Source organism: Octodon degus, unplaced genomic scaffold (assembly GCF_000260255.1).
Source record: "Octodon degus isolate 3935 unplaced genomic scaffold, OctDeg1.0 scaffold00036, whole genome shotgun sequence".
Classification (NCBI taxonomy): Eukaryota; Metazoa; Chordata; class Mammalia; order Rodentia; family Octodontidae; genus Octodon; species Octodon degus.
The window spans coordinates 9,549,556-9,560,253 of record NW_004524612.1 but is presented as its reverse complement, the minus strand read 5'-3'; the positions used below and the strand labels follow the sequence as shown (position 1 = coordinate 9,560,253).

Here is a 10,698-nt window from a genome sequence, read left to right as displayed (position 1 = left end):
TTGAATGTGAGATCCCAAACTATGAGCCTGAGGGAAAACTAGGGAAAATCTTCATGATCTTGGTTTGGGCAGGAATTTTTGTTTATAAGACCCCACAGCATAGGCAACAAATGCAAAAGTAAACACACAGGATCACATCAGACAAAAGGCTTCTGCATAGCGAGACACAGTCACCAGCATGAGGAGACGACCTACAGAATGGGAACATACATCTGCAAACTACATCTGCTAAGGGGTCAATATCAAAAACATGCAAGGAACTCAGATAATTTAGAAGCAATTAATACCCGCAAAATAGCTTGGCTTAAAAATGAGCCAAATTTTCAAAAGAAAAATACAAATCATGAATATATCTAAGAAGAAAAAAAAAGCTGTATCACTGTTTTACCAGGGAAAGGCGATTAAAACCACAATGAGCTATCACCTCATGCTTTTTAAACTACTAGTAAAGCAGCAAAAGTTGGGCTGGGAATGGATCTCAGTGATTCCACAACACCCTGGTTTGATCCCCAGCACTGAAAGCAAACAAACCAATGAAAAAAGAATAGAAAGAAAAAGGAAAATATAGTAAGTATTGGTAAGGAAGTAGGGAAAAGGGAATCTTTACACACCGTTGGCAGGAATATAAATTAGAACAGTCATAGGGAAAACAATCTAAAGTTTCTGGAAAAAATTAAAAATAGAGCTATCATATGATCCAGAATTTCCACTACTACATAAAAATTCAAAAGAAAAAAAAATCAAAATGTGGAAGAGTCATCTGCACTCTCAATTTATTGTACAGAACCAATTCACAATGCTCAAGATATAAAATCAACCTGCCTACCAACAGATGAATTGATAAAGAAATTGTGGAGCCAGGTGTGGTGGCACACCTCTGACCTCAGCACCTGCAAGGTTGAGACAGGAGGATTGTTGTGAGCACAGAGAAGGCGTGCAGAATGGCTGGGAGCTGAAGTAGCAGGCACACAGGAAACAACGGGCAAGGGGTGGGTGTGGTGGGGAGCTGGAAATGACCCTGACTGAGCTGTCAACTGCACTAAGGGGTTTGGGTTGCATTTTATTGAGTTCTGTACAATTGCATTCTATACAATTTTATCACCCATGCGGTTCTTCGGATCCATTACACCACGAGGAGCCCGCGCACACACACACCTCCCTCCTCCTCTCCCTTCACTACTCAAGGATCCAGCTCTGGTGGGGTGGGGCAGTGAACTGAGCTCCACATCTAGGGTCAGTGGTGGTCGTGGGAACGTCCAGAAGCCCGAGAGGAGAGGTCTCAGCAGCCAGCAGATATAGTCCCAGCCTTGGAGAGAAAGGGTGGAAGGGTTTGCTTAGGAGGAAGGGGCAGGAGAGAGGACCCTAGGACCCAGCACCGGGAAGGGTTAAGTTCAGCGTTTTACTGGGGGAGTTAGCTGCCGCTTCCTTGTGGGCACTGCCTGCAGGGCACAGGCCCAGGCTGCTTTCCGATTTACCACTTACGCTGGCTGCTTCCTCCTGGCAAAGCCTTGAGGGGCCCAGGGACTCCCCAGTGACCCCCAGAACCAGGCCCCGGGCCCCTCAGAGCAGGGATGGTTAATCAGCCAGCGTCCTGACGAAGGCACAGAGACTTTAGAGGTCACAGGACCCAAAGCCTTTAACTTGCAAGAGAGAAAACTGGTCCTCAGAAAGGAGAGTGACTTGTGGCCATGACCGCAGAAGTGATACGCTGGCAGAAAGAGGGCTGTTGTTTGCCCTGTGTTTAGCATCTGTTTCCTCCGGGAGAAAGCCAGAGAAGCCTAAGCGCGATGAATGAGCTCCCAAACTCTTTCTTTCCTTCCTCACTTTTTATTAAGCTTCTACTACAGGCCAGGAGGGGTAGGTTTTCCAATACGCAGTTGGATTCGACGCGGGTCCTGAAGCTAGTAAATCTGGACATCAAACAGTTAAAATCAAGGGTGCGGTGGGAATGGAGAGAGGAGGTTCCCGCAGGAGGAAACACGCAGCCCCCAGCACACCCCTGTGTCTTCCCAGCCTCGGAAACCCTGGGTACTCAGACGGATAGGGGCGCGGCAGCCTTCGTAGAGCCCCCTCAGCGGGAGTGGCCGGGCTCGGATTACAACAAAGGGGGCTGGAAGCCGGGCCTCCCCAGTGGCCGCCCTGGGGAAAGGGGTGGGCCCGAGGAGGGGTTTGCGCCCGGCTCGCTTTAAAAGAGCAAACCCAAGGCTGCAGCGCGCCACTTCCCAAATTTGGGCTCTCCTCGGCCAGCTGGGGGTCGGAGAAGTCTGCGCGGGTCCCTTGGCTCGGGAAAGGGGCGCCGCAGCGACGGGCGCGGAGAGGGGCCAGAGCCCAGTCCCGGCCCGGCCACAGCGGACCCTGCGACCAAGTAAGAGCGCGCGCACCCCGCGCCACCGCGGGTGGCGGGAAGTGGGAGCGTCTCCCCGGGACCTCTGCGCGGCTCGGGATGCTGGCCCCGGTCGGCGGCGCAAGAGCAAAGGGTTTTTGCTGGAGCGTTACAGGGGCGCAGGTCCCCTGCCCAACCCTGCCTAGTGGTGCGGGAGGAGGCGCTGCAGCTGGGGAGCGGGACCCAGGGAGCCTCAGTGCGCGAAGGGTGCGTGGAGGGTGCAGCGCGTGGCCGGAGACTCCAGGGGTTGTGCGGTGGCCTTGGTTCTGGCTTTCGCGACAGAGCGGTCTAGGGGACAGGGGACATTCTGGAGCCGTAGCTTTAGGGAAGTGGGCGCATGGGTCTGAGACGCTGCGACCCCAGCTCTGGCGCGCACTGCCTGGAACCGGGTTTTCTTGTCAGCCTGCTGGAGGGGCTCGGCTGGGCGCCGGAGCCCCCAAGCCCTGCAGGAGGAGAGGCGCGGTCCGCACGCCAAGAAATTCTTCTCCTAGTTGCCTTGGCTCCCCGGGGGAGGGGAGGGGAGGCGGGGGCGCCAGGGTCCGTCCTATCCTGCGGAAATCGCCTAGACGGCATGGAGTAACAGCACGCGCCAGGGAACCCAGGGGTCTTGCGTTCCAGACAGACCCGATTAGAGCTGGGCGGGATGGTCCCCGGGTACCTAGTTCCTCCAACTTTTACACACGGCTCTTGGCCCACTGCGCCCCCTTCCTCCCCCTCTCAAAGCTAGGAAAGAGGTGACTGTCCCTGTAGCCAGCGCTGCACTAGAAAGATAGAAAGAGATGCGGTCTTTCCTCTCCACCGCTCCCCCACCACACTGGAACCCAAATGGGTGGGTGGGGGCGGCAGGTGGAGCAGGGGTAGGGCATTGAGGTACTCATTGTGGTTCGAAGTCCGCTAGTAAAAGCCATACCACTCCAAAGACAAGCCCCAAATTAGTTTTACCTCCTAAAATGTAGGAGCCGTGGAAACCTTAAGACAGCTCAGTCCTTCACTTTCCGCAGAGAAGGAAAAGCGAAGCTTAGTCCGTGTGGGGAATGGAAGCCGCATCCCTTGCCCCATAGCCTTCCTTCCCCCACCCTGACCTTGTCGGTCCTGGAGATCCCGAGGCCCACTTGGCATCTTTGGAGAATCATTTGTTATTCGTGGCATCTTGTGTGCCAGAGGAGCAGGGAGGAGGTTCAGGAAGGAGCGCAAAGAGCTAATCTCCTGGGTAAGAGCCCACGAGTGTCCCACTCTCTGAACCCCTCCTTCAATACATTTTTTAGAAATCTCCTTCACCCCTTTGCCCGGTACCCCTTTGGTCCCTCCTCCTGGAGTGATCATCAAACCCGTGGCAAAGGTTCCACACCCGTGGGTCCCTGTGTTTGTAGGGCTACCTCCCAAGAGCAAGACCATGTCTTCTCCCCGCCCCCTGTGCAATTTCCTTGTCCTCCTGTGACTCTTAAGAACTGACTTGGTCTAAGGTCACTTGACCGCTCAGTAGCAGAGTTGCACACGAAACTTAGGTCTGAAGACCAAGCACACATCCTAGTTGTGCTCTGACATTTCGATGCATCCCAGACCAGAGACCCTGCAAGGCCAGGGCACTTCCATTTATCCGTCTCCTTCCCTGCTGGGCTCCCTGCCTGGCCTCTCCTGGCCATCTTCCCAAGCCCTTGCCCTCTGACCTCTGGATGACCAATTTGGCAGGGCCTTGTAAAGGAAGCAGGTTTTCTGTGCACTGGACATAATGGCCAGTGAAGCTGATTAATGTTCCGGAAAATTGTGCATTGTTTATTTAAATTTTGATTCTGAAAAATTTCAAGTATGCAGGAGAGAGAGAGAGGGGGGTACAAACAAGTCACTTCTTACCAAACTTCAGCATTTACTAACAATTCACCACACATCATCTGTGGCTTTTTCTGTTTTCACTGAAATATTTTAAGGCAAATCCCTGACATCATGTCATCTCATCCCCACATATTTCAGTATGACCTCTGAAGATATTAAACTAAATAATTCAATTTCAGTGCCACTTTATGCCTAAGGAAATGAACACTGATTCTTTGGTATCACCTGTTACTCAGTCACCATTAAAAATTTCTCCCAATCTCCCTCCCCCCCCCCCGCAATGTTCTTATTATAGTTGACCTGAGTTTGGTGGATCATATGTTATTCCAACTATTATTTCCTTCAAATTCTTATAATGTCCCCATAAAGAGTGAGGTGGGTACCGTTACATTCATTTTATGCTACTGAAACTTGAAAACAGAGAAGTTGTCCGGGTGGCACAGGATGGCACAGCTGCTGGTGGTAGAAGCCAGCACCCTGCCTTCATATATGCAGCTGGGCATGGAGCTTCTAGTGCCTGCTGCTGAGTTCATCCTAGCTTGGGCTCCATCCCGATGTTCTCGCTTCCTACACATCTGCCAGCAGGAATCCTTGCCATACCATTTCATGACTGACTATTTGGTGCTTGAAGTAAAAGAACTATGAGGCAAGGAAGCCTGAGGGTTTATCTCCCAGCATACTGTAAACTCTAGGGAAGTGTCTTGCCTCCCAAGGGCTGCAGGCTGGGCTGTCTGAGCTGGGGAATGTTATTCTTTTGAGTTCTCTGGTTTCTCCGCTTTGAAGTGTGATGTCAGAAATGTCTACAACAGGCATTCCCAGAGACACAAAGACCCCAGAAAGAAATCTGGTAGAGAGCAAATCACCTCACTTTGAACATCACCTGGTATTTTGGCAGCTGGTGGCTTCATGCAGATGCCTCTGGCCCCAGTGACAGGCAAGGAGCCCGGGTAGCAGTTTTCCTCGAAGTCCTTAGTTATGGACAGTTTTGTTTATTCTGCCTTTGTCTAGTGAGGAGCTACAGCAGCGGAGCACTTTGCTTTTTAACATTTTTATTTCTTATATTTATTTGCTTTTGCAGTGGAGTGATGAGACATTTTTATGTCTTATTAATGAGACTCATGCGTTGTAGCCCTCCTTCTTTGGCAGGCAAGGTGGGGAAAGGACCTGTTGCTCAACTCCGAGATGGCCTGTTGCTCTATTTGTTGCACATACGTATGTGAGTGAAAGACCAGATTCCCCATGATACAGTCAGGGGCCCATAAATTGGCTGATGCAATCCTGTTACCCAACCAGGGGCCCTTTAAGGGGGGGCAGAACATTAAGCTTAGATCACACTGTTTTCTGACACCCATAAATTCTCTTCTGCATTAGCCAGCAGGCTGTCTCTGTTGGGCAGACTTTCTAGGCGGGTCCACTTCAGCAGCTGCAGTTGTAAAAATCTGATTGCTGCCTGCATTTTATAATTATGGAAGCCTGGGGAAGCACATTCCCCATTCCTGGGGGCTGCCAGGCTTTAGAAGAGCAGCTTGTGCGCGCCGCTGCTCATTTCCTTCTGGAGAAAAGCTCTTGTGCTCAGTAGGCCCAGAAGTCAGACCCTCTGGGCGAAGAGCTCTCAGATGAAGTGGCTGCAGCCCACCCTGCTCCAGGGCCACAAAAACAGCAAAGATAGCAGTTAAAGGCTCGGAAAAGGGTCCAGCGGCTGCCCACAGAGATGAGGCAACAGGTGTAGCACCCAGTGGAAATCTTCTCTGTCTTCCATCTTACCTAGATTGAAGCCTCCCATCCTAGTGACCCTGCAGCTGCATTCCTGGCCTCAGGTCCAGTGCTGCCCAGCCAGGGAGACAGCCTTGCCAGGTGTGTCCACTGACCTCCCGTGCACTGCATTAGAGAAGCCTCTGATACCAGAACCACCTTTCCTGAACAGCTACTTGCTTTAGGAAAATAAAGCAAGATGGTGACCATTTATATATGTACGATATCTGTCCAGAAGGCTGAACAGTATTTTGCATTGTCCTTGGAAGAAACAATGCTACCAAGCAAGTTCTGTTTGGGAAAGAAGGATGTTAGAGCAAGAACTGTGCTAGCAGGTGATGAGGATGTGGTTGACATCACAGGTTATCGAACATTCTAGACCTAGGCTTTTGGGTCCCTTTAACTGGGATAGCTTTAGTATTTATTTAGGTATATTTAGTTACTCTGCATCTGCATGCTCTGCATTTGCAAATTCAACCTACTGCAGGTAAAACACCAAATTTTATTTTGGAAATTTCTGGAAAGCACAATTTCAGTTTGCCATCCTCTAGTTCTGTGTGGGATCCATGTGACAAGGTGACATGTGAGTGTCGTATTAGGTATTAGTCATCTAGAGATGATTTAAAGTTTACGGGTACATATATGTAGGTTATATGCGAATACTGTGCCCATTTTATGCAGACAGGTGAAAGAGGGCCTGCAGCTCATCCCCGTCGACACTGAGGACCTCTGTGTGCCATGTGCAAATGGCGAAGTGTTCTCTAGTTAGCTTTTTCACTGGTCGGACTCACACCACATGGCACCTGCAGCTGCTCGCGTGGATGCCTTGGGGAAGAGCTCCCGGATGACCTCCTTGATTCTCCTTGATGACTAGCTTAACATTGTGAACAGCTCAGTCTGCGATTTTATTTTTAAGGGAGGGCAGTGCTTGGACTTGAACCACACCTTAGGGCCTTGGCACTGAGCTACACTCCCTGTTGTTTTATTTTGGTTTTTGGGACAAAGTCTTGATAAATTGCCCACGCTCAGATCCAACTTGTCATCCTCTTGTCTCATCCTCCCAGAGCACTGGGATCACAGGACATATGCCACCAAACCCTTTATGATGTCCTACAACTTAGGGTCATGAACTTCTCCCAGGCATCTTTGTCCTGATCTGCTATTGGTGGCCGTGGATCATGCTAACACAGCTTTTCAGAGATTCCTGCATAAGGCAAACATTTAGTAAGAAAGACAGTTTTCTAAATAACTTTCCAAAACTTTTTAAAACCAAATACAAATATGGAAATAAAGTACTTTTTAAAAGCGCACTTTTTTTCAAGAAGAGTATGCATAGGTAAAATGATATCAAACCTAAGAGTGCATCTGAAGAAACATTTTTTGCACTGGTTTTTATTGTAAATACATATAAGAGAAAATTCACTTAACCACTTTTAAATGCAGTTTAGTGGTGTTCAGAATATTCACCAATTATACCTCCACCCCCACTGTCCATCTGTATAGCTTCTTTACCTTCTAAAAGGCAGACTTGTAAGCACTCCACACTAATTTGCCGTTTCCCCATGCACCACCACTGTCCTACTTTGTCCTGGTGGGTTGGACTGCCCTGGCTACCTCATATAAAGGGGATTTTGCAGTGTTTCTGCTTTTGTGACTGGTGTGTGTCACTTAGCATAGAGTTTTCAAGGTTCCTCCACAATGTAGGCTTAGCCAGAATGTCCTGCCTCTTACAGCCGAATCATATTCCATTGTGCACACAACACATTGGTTTATCTGCGCATCCGTCACTGGACATTTCGAAATAGCACTGTATGAACATTGGTACACAAATACCTCTTATGCATGAACTTCTATGAAGTCTGCCTATTGTTGTAAAGTAGCGCCTAGACAAAGACCACCAGCATAGCATGAGTTTAAGAGTAAAACAGGAATTTCAAGGTATTTCCAACCAGCATAGGGCTGCTGCAGCTATATCTTGAGGTCTTGGGATTGGGTGTTGAATTGCTCCCAGTGACAGCGTTCAGAAGAGATGTTTGTAATGTAGAAGTCCTCTGGATTTGGCTTAAGCAGCTTCTTTCTATAAGGGTCAAGGAAGGAAGCATGACATAGGGAGGTTGTAAGTGACTGTCTCGGGTGTGACCACAATGTCTCAATCCTCAGGAGCCTTTTGGTGCAGGGGTTCAAATCTGCAGGGAGAAGTCCTGTTCTTTCATAAGCTTCTCTTAGAGTGCTGGTCTTCACAGAAGTTTCAGGTTCTGTCTTGCCTTCCTGACTCCCTTTCCCTCCCACCTAGTCTTCACCAAAATGATTTGTTGGTGACATCCTACATGAGAGGGACCCTTCCTGTCACAGCAGGGGACACAGGAATGTGATATGTGATAGGTGTATTTAGAAATGAAGCTTGCATCCTGAAAACTATTTGGATGCCTAGCAACAGACCCCCTGGTGCCCACCGAGTGCCGGCAGCAGCCCCAGAGCACGGGCCAGGCATTTGTAGAGCTTGGGCTAGAGGTAGCAGTGTGGAGAGTAGGAAGTTAGATTTCATCAGGCTTCTGGGAGTTGGCATTTTCTGCACTCTTGTGTGCCCATAGCCGCATCCAAAAATGATTCCAAGCTACCTTGAAAGTGCCTGGAATACACATGCGCACAGCATTCTGCTGAACAGAGGCATAGGGCATATTTTAGTGACCAAGAAGAAAAAGCTAAATTTTAGACATCAGTGAAACCCTGCGGGGTCCCTAACCTTTTTCAGTTTTCTCAAGTTGGTACTGCTCGGGTCTTTTTGTTCTATTTTGCTCTGTTTAGGCTGGCTTCAAACTCACCATCCTGCCACCTCTAAGGCCCCCTGAGTAGCTGCGGCTATAGTATGTGCTACCACCCACAACCAAGTATATTTCCCCCCACCCTGGCAGCTCTCAGAGCCATGCCCACCTTTTCTAACTGCCTTCCATCACTCATTGTCCCAATGTCATGACTTCGTGACATATGTCGTGATGTCACCCTTCCTCCCTGGCGCCTGGAGAATTGGCCATGGTCTCTTATCTATTTTCCCCTGATCTAAATCCATGCAAAACCATCCTGTCTCTTGGGCAAAGGCCACAAGCTTCCTCAGTAAAGGACAAGGTAGAACAGTTTTTAGACTTCATGACCCATGTGGCCTCTAAGAGAGCAGGTCTATCATGTTCCTGCTAAAGCAGCCGGCAGTAATCAGTCCAGGAAGGAGCACAGCTGTGTTCCAGGAAGTTCCCTGGATCTTCCCTCGAGATTGCATCTTAATTTCATTTTTGGGGGTTGTTCAGTGAAAATCTATAAGAATAGCAAATTTTTTTTTTTGGTCTTTTTGAGACAGGGTCTCACTGTGTAGTTCAGGCTGGGCTTCAACTCACTTTGTGGCCCAAGCTGGCCTCAAACTCACAAGTGCTGGGATTACAGGAGTGTGCCACCATGCCCAGCTCAGAATAGTAAATTTTGTATGTTTTGATTGTGAATCCTGGTGCTTTGAAGAACTCTTCTATCAGTTATAATGATTTTCTAATGGATTTTTCAATGTGCATAGGTGTTCATAAGTGGCATATGTAGTGTTCTAAAATAGGGAATGTCACATCCAAAGGCGCATGAGGGTGAGAGCAGTGGAATCAGATGTATTCAGTCAGGATGCCTAGAGCTTCGAGTAGCAGGTTGAAGCTAGTTCTTGTCTTGCTAAAAGAGTGGAGGCATTTTAGAGCTGGCCATGGGAGGTATAGAGCGGGCCCCTGTGGAGGTGTAGTATGAAGGTCAGAACCCTTTCTAGCAGCAGGAGGTGCAGTGGAGGCTTGTGACCAGCACCAGTGTTGCTCAGTCCTAAACACAGCTCAGAAAGTCTGCCCCTGGGTTGGAGCAAGTGCGTTCAGGCCTCTGACTGTGTGCCAACACCCTGTGGATGCTGTTGTCTTGAGTGATCCCTGGGGGCCCAGCACCAGCTGGCATCATGCAGCTGAGCCCAGCCAGCTCTGCTGATGTGATGGTTGGTGCCTGCTGCTGTGGCTCACTGGGCTGCCGGATGGCAGCAGAACCCAGGGCCTGGGCTTGTAAGCTTGGGCACCGCACTTCCCTGTGGAGCTATACACCTCCAGACAAGCTGACCGTGGGGCTGCGGTCCCGGTGCCAGCTGCCTTTCTGTCACAGGCCCTCTGGCCTTGGCGCTTATCCAGGAAGTACTGGCCTGAAGAACTGACTTTTGGCCTAGGCTCCGTACTCAAATGAGAGCTTGGTCCAGCAGCCCCCGAGATGCAAAATATGTCCAAAACTGAGAGCTGAGATGAGTCCTGCTGCAATGGCCAGGCCCTACATAAGGCACAAGGCAAGCTAAGCAGGGAGCTCAGGAGGCCACCACTGAGGGACCGAGCTGACCAATCATCTCAGAAAAGCCGGTTTGTGCATCTTGCCAGCCCAGAGCTCCCACTATTTCCCACCCAGTTTGCCCAACACACCCAAACTCCCACCTCTGAGCCCCACCTCTGTCTGCACCCTGAGCCTTCCTCCTCTAGGAACTGGGTTCAGTGCACCCCAACCTTGTGGAACTGCTCCTTTTTAAATAGTTATGGCATTGGCTTCCCCAGGGTACAGGCCCTTGCCATCTTTTGTGCATTTCAGTATCTCCTTCCAGGTACACAGAAACTCAAGACAATGTGGTTCTGATGAGAGTTCTAAGAATCTGTGTGCATGCATGAGTGTGTGTGCATGTGTGTGTGCGT

At 49.7% G+C, this 10,698-nt stretch overlaps 1 protein-coding gene across 2 annotated transcripts in view; it reads left to right on the top strand.

The window, feature by feature from the left end:
- Window positions 1-2,033: 2,033 nt before the first annotated feature.
- Window positions 2,034-10,698, top strand: part of Loxl2 (lysyl oxidase like 2) — a 76,521-nt gene continuing 67,856 nt past the window's right edge. Inside the window, exon 1 of one of the 2 annotated variants that reach the window (XM_023714670.1) lies at window positions 2,034-2,151. The gene's annotated coding sequence lies outside the window, so the exon portion shown is untranslated. The other variant, XM_004630664.2, reaches the window with a different exon arrangement.